This window comes from Halyomorpha halys, unplaced genomic scaffold (genome assembly GCF_000696795.3).
Source record: "Halyomorpha halys isolate HHAL.00 unplaced genomic scaffold, Hhal_1.1 Scaffold434.1, whole genome shotgun sequence".
NCBI lineage: Eukaryota > Metazoa > Arthropoda > Insecta > Hemiptera > Pentatomidae > Halyomorpha > Halyomorpha halys.
Genome location: NW_027114127.1, coordinates 135,917 through 148,607, shown reverse-complemented (window position 1 = coordinate 148,607; position 12,691 = coordinate 135,917). Strand labels below are relative to the sequence as shown.

Genomic DNA, 12,691 nt, shown 5'->3' with positions numbered 1-12,691 from the left:
TATTTACTTAGACATGCATAGAATGCTATTTATATTAATCAAGTCTCGTAAAATATAAGATTTATCGGTTCCTTACTATTTTATTGACAATAAACTGGATATTGGCATGTTAAAGATTTATTCAGCAATAGTTATCTGCCCTTAAAAAAATCTAAGAAAACAAAACTAAAAAAACCGTTATTCGCGGTAACCTTACTTGCATTATAATTTCTGTTCCGCTATGATAACTGTTTTAGCCACCTGAAGGTAAATGTTCTCTTCCTTTTGTGGAGACTATTTGTTTTGTTCTTAAAAATGCTCAGTCATAATTTGTGACACATGCGAACGTGTATCAGATGCCCTCATTTCTTTGGGCTGGAGCAGAATTCCGATCTAGAATGCCAAAAGCAGATGAGGCCATTGCTGCACCCTAACTTAAGAGAAGACACTTTTATTTCGGATAGGTGGAATAGATCTTTATATTTCAAAATAAATATTTATCCAAGATAATAATAAGAAATGCTCCACTACCTAACCTGGCAGCTAAAGCTAGAAAAGTAGCTCGAGATTGGTTTGGTGTACACGGTTTTTTTTTATAGAACGCGGAATGTTTAGTTTACAACATATAGGTACCATACCTCCACTCAGAGAGATTATTTCTCTATTCTAAACTAACACTTATAGATCATTTATGTTTAATAGAATGCAGCTCCGTAGTTCTTGGATTCCTAGGAAAGGAATGGTAGCACATTGTAGAAATTAATAAAAATAGTTATTTCCACTAAACATTTACCTACCATCTGGATGAGACAGAGATGGCTAACTACATGGAGCCAGGAGTTCGTGTGTGCTGATAGAAGTTGATTTTAACGTTGTTATGTTAAGTAATAAACTCTTGTTGATCTAAAATAATTGACTTTTGCTATTATAATGTAGTAATGTTTTGTTGATGCAATAATCCTTAATCCATATTACATTAATGTTGTTGAGAAAAAAAATATGGCTTTAAGGCATCCCGCAAATAGTTTTGGCCCGGACTCCTAGTCAGCTGACGGCGGCCCTAAGATTACTACTAGCTTATCAATTATACACAAATATATTATTTATATGAAGCAATATATGATGAATTTGTTATTTAATAAATAATTTTAAAAAATATATAAATATGGCTTTTAACAATTTTTCACGTTACTTTTAAAGGTGAAATAGGCTCTTTATGCTCCTAAGTTTGCCGACCACTGTCCTTTGTCAGCCTTTTACTTTTTTCTTCGCCCTTGCGGAAAATATGCTTGAGCGTATAAGCTCTTATTATGTTTCTATTATTTTGTTATATTAGTGTATTGACTCACTGGGGTGCACCAAGCCTTTGATATACTGGGTACTCTTAATTTAGGAAAAACCTGGTGGTTGAGCATGATCCTGATTAAACCATCTCTTTGTACCACCGTTGGCCAAGAAACCGTACTTCCTTACCAAGTATTTATTCCATGATTCTTCATTACTACAAGATTTGGCCTAGTGAATCATACAACACAAGGTCTTCTGTAGGAACCCATCAAAGGTTGTTAATGACATGGTTATTGCTTACCATCGCCATCACCTTAATGATTTCGCCATTGTCTCCAAATCATGGCGGTTAATTCTCTGAATTAATTTTTTTTCTAATAGTGCACTACGTAACAGAATACGTACTAAAATTGCACTACGGAACAAAATAGATAGAAAAATACTTATACTATTGAAGTTATGAACTTTTAGTTTTAAAAGTGACATACTATCCAAGCACATAATTAATTCGATTTCTTGTTTTTATTGTTTTATTTAGAAATTTCAATCATAAACATTTAGTAATTATTACTTCGTATAAGAAGAAGCTACTTTGTAGACATCTCCATTAAGGTGGATCCATTACAGAGGTCGAATAAAATTTTTTTAAAAAAAATATTTTATCTTTTAAACTTCGATTCTATACATCGAATTTTTCCGACATTTTGCATAGATATGAACATTTATACTTGCTTGGAATTAAAGTTTTTCCTTCAAATACTGTTATGATGTAGACTAATTGAATTAATTTTGTTTATTTAACTTCTTTATTCGTGGTACTCCGGTCCAGTAAGAACCGTCTCTTTAATAGTTAGGACAAAATCTAATTTCTCAAGCATTTTCGTTGGTAAATCCTACATTCCTGTTGGTACGAATTCTCCAGTTAATTATAGCATTGAACGATAAATTCTTTAAAATATCAATTTTGCATTGAATAACAGTAATTTGTGCAAATATAATCTTCACCTATAACTAAATCTAAAATAATAATCAGTGGTATAAATAATTTATCTTTATCTATCGATTTATCGTTATCTAGCCAAAGCGCAATTTCTACATTAGTCGTAGATGATCTGTCAATATGACGGTAACTTTTCGACATTTATTAATCTTTGTCAATACACCAACTTATCAGTTGGTATGCCACGAGATTATGGGTGAAAATTGTAGCTTACATCAAGATATATATATTTTTTATCATTATAGAATGTTATTTTTTATCATTATAGGATACATTAAAATTCCTGCCACCTGTAACATCTATTTAATCTCCTAATTTTTTTTTTGGTTGCAGTTACATTTTTTTCGAACCCTTGTAGTGTTCTTATACTCATTAAAAAGTTGCGAATTTAATATTTGAAAAAATAAATTTTCCTTAAAAATATACCCAGATGATATTCCATTTTCTCTCTGGCTATTCACTAAAATGGTTCTCTCGTGTATTATTAAGATTTTATGAATTTATTATTATTTAAAGTTAGTATATCAATTTAACCATAAAGTTGTTTACTAATCTCTAGTCAGCTATTTTTATCACAAATAAATAAACAATGAGGACCTCATAGCTGAGCGGGCTGGGGCGAGGGTCACAGAGCACTTAGTTTTTCAGGTTTAGGATTCGAATCCCACCTGGTTCTTTCAAAATTTATTTCACGGCGGTTCCTAGAAATGGATCTTGACGTTCACACTCCGGGGCTGTAATGTTGGTTGAATATTTATCATGTGTGAATCATTGAGCAGGTATATCAAAATTGAATAGTGAATCATTGTTTCTACTCCTGTTATATTATTTCTCCAAATAGGCACAATACAATTATATAATGTGAAATGTAATTATTTAAATTACAATCTCGACCATTTCAATGTTTTTACTACTGAACATCCTTCGTTTTATGTTTTTTCTTATTATTTTACAAAATGTCTATTTCTTTATCTATTGAATGCACGAGATTTATAACCAATTGGAAATTCCTCTCTTTTCATTGAATTTAAAAGGAAAACTCAAAATAAAATCATTATCCAACATTCAATTTTGTAATTTACCTAGTTCCTTAATTATCTTCTAAATCCAAGTATAATTCTTGATTATCTATCCACTTTATTTTCTATAATTTAAGTATCCAAAAAATTTAAGTAATGCTCCTAAGTTAATTTCAAAATAACTGTCCTAGTATGAACTTTATACTGCATAATTACTTTCGAGTCTGTTCAAAGTTTACATATTTTTTCTAGTTCAAATAATTTTTTTTTTTCTAAATGTTGAAAATAATTTTTCAATAATTTCATTTAACAATGTCTTTTGGCGAGGAGTTGACAATAATTAGATTTTCAGACATTTGTCATCTTAGAGATAATATTTAAAAAAATGTTGCTGTGGTAATTAATTATTTTTGTCGATGATAAAATAATCGGCCTTTTTATCTTCTTACTTACTAATGAGACCTTTAATCGATTATTTATCGAATTATCTCTGGTTTATGACATAGATTCACGGTAATCCTATGGCCTTAAGGGTCTTGTTAAACTGTAAGGCGACACGGACATGCTTCTCTAAAAATATTTAACATGATAAATCAAATATTTTATTATTTATTTAATTCGTTTCATGATAAATTAATAAACTATAATAAATATCTAATTTACTAATCTAGTTTTTAAAGTAACCTATTCCATTCTAAATGTACGTTTTAGTATTTGACTTTTGATCATTTATTTGCATCTTACCAAATAATATTGGCAGACAATATTATATGTTAATTAATCGTTTTGTTTGAACAGAATGTATTTTTTAAATAATTTGGATTAGAATTTATTAATTTTCAGGCTAAAATGGTACAAGTCGTACAATTGTGGTATATATTTCAGTTTTTTGCACAATCGATTTGCTATCTTAGAGGTTGTATAACGGTAATTAAACAGTTCACACTATGAAATGCGAGTTACTACAAGGTACGTTAGTTACTATCTTCTAACATATAATTAGCTCTATCATTTTATTGCATCATGTAAATAACAAACAAGAAATCACATAATGTTTATTGTCCTGAGTTAATGTATTTTGCTTGTAATTGTTAGTTAGTTTAGTCAATGTTGGTCAATCCATAATAACTGGTCCAAAATTAACTAAGTTCTTTACTTGATTATTTTTAATTTTATTCTATTTCTTGTGTTATTTCCTCCTAGTTTCTAGAGATTGTTTCAAGTTGTTTCATTTGACCGTTTTTTTTAAGGCCACCATTTCTCTTTAAAAATACATGCCCATTTAAACAATAATTGTGGTTTCACAAATAATCCAAAAACTACATGACTTATAAAGGCTAAAAAATTTATTTTTTTGTATGGTTCATGTGTTCCTGCTCCTAATTTGATTTTTAAAAAAACTGCTTTTAATCAGAACGTCAATCTATTAAAAAAAAAAAAAAAAAGGTTTTCAAACGTTTTTCCATTAGAAACAGTACTATAAATATAAATAGTACTATACATGTGTGCCGGGTCCCTCCTAGTAGGTCAATGAGAATAAGTATCGTTGCTACAAAATGTATCATTTACCTTTAGAATTTTTCAAATTTAAAGTTTTTCATGATCCAAGCTTTAGTACGTCCGGTGTGACTGGAGTTAAAAATCTCAACTTTACATAAATTACAAAGTTTTGAAAAATGTTTGTGGTTAGTAAAATGTCTACTTGTATATTAGCTTGGTTAAAGTTTCATAAATGTTTGAAAATTTGGATAATCAAGGTAAGTAAACATAAGATCTGAATAATACAGGTTTGTTTTAGTATAGTTTAATTTATGCATTAAGATTTTTTTAAGCTAAGAAATATGCTTAAAAAATTATTATATCTATTAATTTAATATCACTACAGCATAATGAGTTGTATAAAGTTATATTATTTTGTATAAATTATAAATATGAAGCTAAATATGATTTGTTCAGTAAATATTTTTCATTTACAGACTTGCCTGTTATATTTTTGATTAGCATACAGTCATATTTTAAAAACGTTTTTTTTATTTATTTTATTTTAGATTGCAGTTTATTTAGTTTAGTCTTGAAGTATCTTTACAAAGTGGTTTTTTGTAACTTTTGGTTTCCGTATTTTTCATTATTTATCTTATTTTATCATGCATATAATTTTAATATCGTTTACCGGACCTTGCGAGACTTAACTTCTTTTTTTGAGTTTTGACAATTTCAAAATGAAACTTGGAAGGCCTTATTGTTCATTATGGTAAATGAAATTTCCAAATTCCAATTGAATCCTCAAATTATTTAGAAATTTACATGTATTTGGTTTTCAAAATCGTTGTAATCGTTGTAATTGTATATCGTTACTTGCGTTTTTTGGGAAAATTCGACTCCTGGGACCGGAAAAATTACCAATATAAAATCGTTTTGAATATTAGATTTTGTTTGAGATCGTTCACTTTCTCTGTATGAGATCATATCTTTCCCTTAGAAATTTAAAGGTTAAGGACGCTGGATAAAAACTACAAAGTCAACTTCCCAACCAAAAGGAACTTTTAACTAAGGCCTACCGAAGTTTCACTTCGAAATTCCCAAACCTCTCTCTCTCAAAAAAAAAAATAAAAATAATGGAGTATAAATCGAGTTTTGAATAAAAATTCTTTATATTTATTTACTTCCTCCAATGAACTATGGAATGTTAAGTTATCCTAAGAAAGGATTTACCTCGATTTAGAAAGCCGGGACTTTTCAATGACAAAAATAAAAATAATTTAAATACTTGAATCACTATTTATAGGAATATTTAAAGGGATTTTTCATTCCTTGAATAGCTCACTTGAAAATTATTTTATACAATTATCTAATCCTTAATATTTTCTTGTATGTTTGTACCTTACGATTTTTATTAAATTATTATTATTATCACACTACAGGTCTTAAAGCTAGAGATATGTTTTTTTTACGTTAGACTTTTCAAGTTTCAAAGCTTGTCATAGGAAACTTTTGTTGATTGGTTATGTATTAAAAATAACTTTGCATTTTTCATATTTATGTTATTACACTCATTGCCTATAAGCCGTTTTGTTTACTAAATAACAGAATTACATATTCAATGCTTTTTTTTTTTTAATCTATTCCAATTTATAAGTGTGATCTTAAAACTGCAATGGACGGCCGTTTTTATGATTGATCTTTGCACATATATAGATAAAACGCTTGATTCTCTCGACATGGCTTTTACACCCGGATATTCCCGTATATTGATTTCATCAGGGGTCATTCTCTACGTACTTTGTCGATAGAATAGTTCTAATTTGAAAGATTTTTGTTTTATGTCTGCTCTTAAGTATCCTAATTTTAAATAATAATCTACTACCAATAAACTTTAAACGAACACCTGCAACTTTTGTATTGTATTTTTAGGTATAAACAAGTATTATTTTTTTAAAAATTATTGAATTTTTAACTAGTTAAAATGCCTGTTATGTGATGATACTCCAGGCATCGAAACTTCTAAGGGATCCTCTTAAGAACATATCGTCAATTGAATAAAATCTTCAGAACTGAAAATATGATTGGTTAATGTGATAATAAGAAAAAATATAATGGAGGGTTTTGAATGAAGAATATAATTATTCAGGTCATAATGTAATTGTACAAAGAGCGTGAGTTGCCGAGTTCCGTCACAAAGGTCTAATTTATTCATAATTTTTATTTATGAAATGTGATTTTATTTCATTAATTTTTTAATGGCTTGAAATAAACTACGGGGTAGGTGAGAGAGAAAAAAATTAGACCCACAAAAGATATTTCTCTTTAACACCAACCTAGTTCACATATAAATTATCAATATCCTAATCTTATTTGGGGGGAGGGAAGGAGGTTGCCACTTTATAGCTTTGATTTTTCACACTTTCTAGGTTTTCTCAAAAACGGTTCTAATAATTTTGAATTATTGCAATTGAATGTTTTCTAATATCAGCTAGAATTTGTCCTGTTTACTATTTAGTTTAACTAACTAAAATGAAGAATTTAAAAAAAAACTTTCTCTAAGGTACCTTATATTTTTTTATCTGCAATAAATAACCAGTACTTATTGTTGGAAATAATATATAATGGATAAATACAAAATATGAAATAATTACTGTATAACTAAAAAAGATAAACGGAAAAATATTGACAAATTCAAAACGGTTAAAAACCGTGACCACCCGATCTCTTCCGATTGCCAGCATACGTTTCGACGTTATATAATTATATTGTTGTATTCTTAAATAAGGGAAAAGTTAATATTGGTTATTTCCACCCCAATAACCCTAAATATGTTTTTTTATAGCATCAGAAAAATAAAAATTCTTTCTATCGTTGTAGGTTTTTTATTTCTCCAAAATTACAAAGAAAACAGATAACTTGAATACGAACCCTACAATGTACTCAAAACTTGGAGTCGTAAGTAGGGCGGTATGTAAAAGTTGTGTGATGTCCACACGGCACCAGTTGTTCATTATTAACATTGCTATTTCTAAAAAAATAAGTTAACATTTTAATTTCCTGTGTTATATCAAAGCCAAAGTGGAATATCTCAAAATAAAACCTAAGACAGAAACATTTCCATTTCGGCTTTGTACCAACTATATCAGATTTGAACATCTTGTTATATGTTGGTTTACTGAATATTACAAAATGCGTAAAATCTTACAGTAGAACAACTCTCTTCAAAAATAGAACAATACATATTGATATTCCCACTTTATTATTTTATGATCGGCCATAAACTAATAAAGTAATTCTACTTAGGATTCAGGCGCTGAGAAAGAAAACAACCGAAAAGCACTAAAATTCACATAGAAATTGACATTAAAAAAAGTTGGTACATTTTACATGTTTCCTCATATACAAGTTAAATCCAATGATCATTCATGTTAATTCTTTTAATGTATACTAAACAATTTTGATATAAAAAAGTGTTAAAATTTATTAAGGTAGTAAGGAATTCTACTAAAAATAGGACTGTTCCAAGTTTGCAGTAAATAGATCTCTTTTTTTCTCTTTTCTTGCGATTATGTTATTAAAAATTACCACATGAATTTTAATCGTATTTAGTTAAATATTATCGATGGAAGAAATAATTTTTGAGAAATACACATAAGGGTAAGTATATTAGCATCGATAGTATATTATATTTTAGAAGGATTACTTGAGTCAATAGAACCAGATTTTGTGCGTCTCATATAGGAAGTATTAGTTGAGTTCTAACTTTGGATCTAGCTGATAATTGAGGTATTTCAAATATGGAGCATGGAGGGTCTTTTTTTTTATATTGGCTATTAAATTACTTTATTGGATAGTTTTGTTTATTTCTTCATGTAATCTGAATAACAGTGCACTGTCATCAAGAGCGCCAAGCATGTCTAGTTACGTCAAGTTCGCGGAATAAACGGGACTTTTTTTCTACTTCCTGGGTACTAATTTTTGGCATATGGGGCGGGTTATATACTGGTAGCTAGTATGTTTTAACCATAGTGGAATGGGAGGACCAAGTAGGAACGCCTGTAAAAATAAGTCAACTACTCCTCACCTCCCCCCCCCTAATTTCCTAACCGGCACCGCTGAGGTTACGAAGTTGCTAGGGTTCTTCAACTCTTCAAGGTGCTAGGGTTCTTCAAGTTGCTTCAACTCTTTCAACTACAAGTGGTCCAGGATTAAATTTGACAGAACGTGCACGGCGTTCTACGTCGATGTGTATTGAATCGCAAAAATAATTATCTGATGGGGCCGGGCGGGTGTGCAACCATCCCAACACTTTTGTAGCAGTTTGGGCTAGAAACTAGCCTCAAGAGTTCATAGTTACCACCCTATTAAATATTTATTTCGGAATAAATCTTGAGCTTCAAACGCAGGGTTTAAGGGGTTGGTAACCTGTTGAATAACTTGTCCTTCCTACCAAGTACATAAGGCACATATTGATTTTAGATTGGTCCTGGTGGTTACTGCGTTTTGATTGGAGAACATTTTATAGTATTTTAAATCTATAATAAATTTGTTTGAGATTCAGTGGTAAGTTTCATTTAACGTCCGAGAGTTTTTTAAAGATAAATATATTTAATTAATAATTGAAAATAACATAGTTAGTAAGTAATATTGGTATTGACATTAGTTGATAATTTTCGTAACTACTGACATAATCACACATACTAAATATTTTATTTTTAGAGAAAAAAAAATTGCGAGAGAACTAGTATGTATAAATGCTTGTAGATGTAATCAAATATAAACAAACAATATATTCAACCAGTTTTCTTAGATATGAAGCTGTTTATAAGTGGGTAATGTGCAGTATTGTAGATTTTGAATTAGGTACATGAAATCTAATTTGTTTTCTCCTATCTAATGTCCAAGGTCCCATTAGCAATGGCAGGCTTAGCAGGTCGTTGTAGGCGAGTGTGTTGAGGTGTCACCTCAGCAATCTTTAAACTGCGGCGACGCCGATCTGTTACTGGTTCGGAAAAATTGACCTTTTTTTCGGGCCGGCCTAACAGAATAAAAACTCGACTTCCCCTCTGATCAGAATATAGTAGTAACATGCAGGATAACCTTCCCCCTATGTTAGAAATGGCTAGGAAGTAGGTGACAAAAAACAAGATGGTGGCATGAAATCCAACTTTTTACCTCACAAATATTCAGATTCCGTTTTCTAAATTGCTCTTTAAGTATAGTGTTTAGTCAACTATTTTATATCTATCATTTCCACAACCACCATTAGATTTAGTTTTGGTTTCATTATCATCGTGTAAAAATTACACTTTCGCAATATCCAAAATGGTGACAGTACTGCCAAAAAAGAAAATTGCCATCTAAGTGAAAAACTTCCTTATTGGATAATACAGCTATCAGAATGGAACTGGATTCAACATTGTAATAGCCACACCACTTTAATTTATTTGTATCTATTATAATAGCCCTGTAAGATAATTAGGAAAACAAATAATTAATTTTGAAAAATATAGCTCTAATTCCATTAAAAATGCACTTAGACCACTATTCTTAGGGATTTACTTTTTGGAGTGTAATTTCTATATTGGAAACATATGGTTTCCCGTATTGAGGAACATATTTTATCTTTTTTGTTATTCTTGACCAAATTGCAAACTTATAGTAATATTTTTAATAGTTCTAAAATCAATATAAATTAGGGAATATTTCTATTCTTATGCACTTTAAATGTTATTTATGTGATGTATTTACAGTTAAAATAAGGATATAGAAAGATACTACTAGGTAAACAGATGGTGACGTTTTCATATCAAATGTTAGGTCTGTTCTAACAAGTACTTCTAACTGTCGGGAACTACAGTATGCGCAGTATTGGTTTTAGGAGGCGAAATCTCGCACTGCGCATGTTCCGTATATTACGGACAATCAGAAGTGCTTGTTGGAACAAATCTATTGGTGTTGGAAATTAATTATCTGACCGTATAGATGCAAGTATTTCTTTCCGTAATAAGAGTATAAAAATGAATATATTAATAATAGCCGACGTATTAACCAATAGATCAGTATCAAAATCTATGTCTGTGTGCCAGGTAATTGAGGAATGAACCAAATCTATTCTACAAAACACGTATACTATCAGTTGTTAGTTATATCTACTCAATTGAGGCAATTAGCTAACATAATTTGTGTTGGCTTGTTAGCCTCAAAGAGAAACTAGTGTCGTTTAAGAAAGAGTATTTTATAAAAGATTTATATGCTTATACACATTCAGATTGATTTAATATTTAAAAAATTGAAATATGTACTTACATTCGGTCTGTATCTGTGTAGGTAAAATTTTGATGCTATTGGTTAAACTGTTAACCTTTGTGTTCCAAAGTGGGTCCAGCGAATCACTGAGCTCTGCTTTGTGGAAGGACTAGGTTCAAACTGAGGTCCAGTGGAAAGGATAGCAACTGGCTCCATTAGGTTTCGCTTATTGTCCTCAGGTATATTTTCAAAGGAAACAGCATAGCCAACCCCATCCCCTGCCCTGTGGTTGGTGGATGTTATCTTTGTACTCAGGAGAGGCAACACCAGCCTGGTAGCCTAGCATGGCCTATGGCGTTTTTTCTACAAATATTTGGCCATTAGAAAAAGAATGAATTACATAGCTTAATTGGTATCAATAATAAATTAATACTTGTATACAGTTACAATACTATCTACTCGCGAAATTGCACCTACTACCCCCACTGTACCTTTTGATGATACTATTACAATCTTTAGTTTTAATATCAATTTATATTAGAGTATTACCAAGTGTTAGTTCCTCTACACGCCTGTATAACTCCATAATAACATACATCGAATTTACTAAATGTATAATTATGTACAGATGTAAATTCCAATAAAGATGATAAAAAAAAAATATATAAATTTCTGAAAATTATCGTTTGGAGCTCTGTTCACGGCCATACTGATCCGTGAAGCAGATAACCAGTGTCACTTAATCTCTTTATTTAAAACAATTCTCATATATGTCAGCAGTGACCTACCTATAGCTAAAATGTAGTATTTTCCGCCATTTGACCTTCACCAGTACGCATCTGCCTGCTGCGTGAATGCAGAGGCCGGGTGTGCTTGGCAGATACCTAAGCAATAAATGTTTAAATAAAGGCTGAAATGTTTCAATAATCTTAAATAATGGCACAAAATTTCCATAAATAAATTAACAAAATTTTTGTTCTCTGTTTTTTTGGGAATAAACATTTTAGAACAATTGTATCTAGTGAATTACTGAACATAAAGAACTTCATTATAGCTCAAATTGAAGCTCATTAAATACACTATAAAGTGGTTCATAATGGCATTTCTGATACTAATAATACTTTAGTAGGAGTTATTGGTAATAAACCTAAAAATAAAGGCGACCATTTTGAAAAAAAATTACCATATTAGTCGTATAGATCTTCTAGAAAACGTAGTAAATATTATTTTAAGTAAACCATCTTGTTTTTCTAACATTTTTACATAAGAATCCATAGATAAAAAACTAATTTGTACTCACTTCTAGGTATAGCACAATATTAAACTATTGTTACTTGACAAATAGCTACAGAGGCGCCTTGTACTTTATATTCCCTGATGACATTGTTATTTATACACTTAAGGCATAAGTATAAATTGAAATAATTTAAAAACAGTTAGTATCGATTAAACAGGAAGAAATAAAAATTGGATCAAAAAATAGAAATAATAGGAGAAATAATAATGTAAAAACTAGCTTGAATACTTGACAGTTATTAACAGAATAATTAATCTACATTTTGTTTCTTTTCTTAATTTTTTTCATATTCCGAAATATGAACCTACTATCTTCACCCATATCATTTTGATAATTGTATTCAATTTTTTTTATTTTCCAACCTCTTTATTCATAAAT

The 12,691-nt window shown here is 30.0% G+C and overlaps 1 long non-coding RNA gene across 2 annotated transcripts in view; it reads right to left on the bottom strand.

Annotated features, from left to right (window-relative positions):
- The window catches only part of LOC106682687 (uncharacterized), a 46,012-nt gene that overhangs the window by 11,376 nt on the left and 21,945 nt on the right, over window positions 1–12,691 (bottom strand). The window contains exons 2-3 of one of the 2 annotated variants that reach the window (XR_010844507.1): window positions 11,077–11,379; window positions 6,772–6,836 (exon numbers count right to left, since the gene is read on the bottom strand). This is a non-coding gene — a long non-coding RNA (uncharacterized lncRNA). Of the gene's footprint in view, window positions 1–6,771; window positions 6,837–11,076; window positions 11,380–12,691 lie in introns of those variants that run through there. The other variant, XR_001343469.2, reaches the window with a different exon arrangement.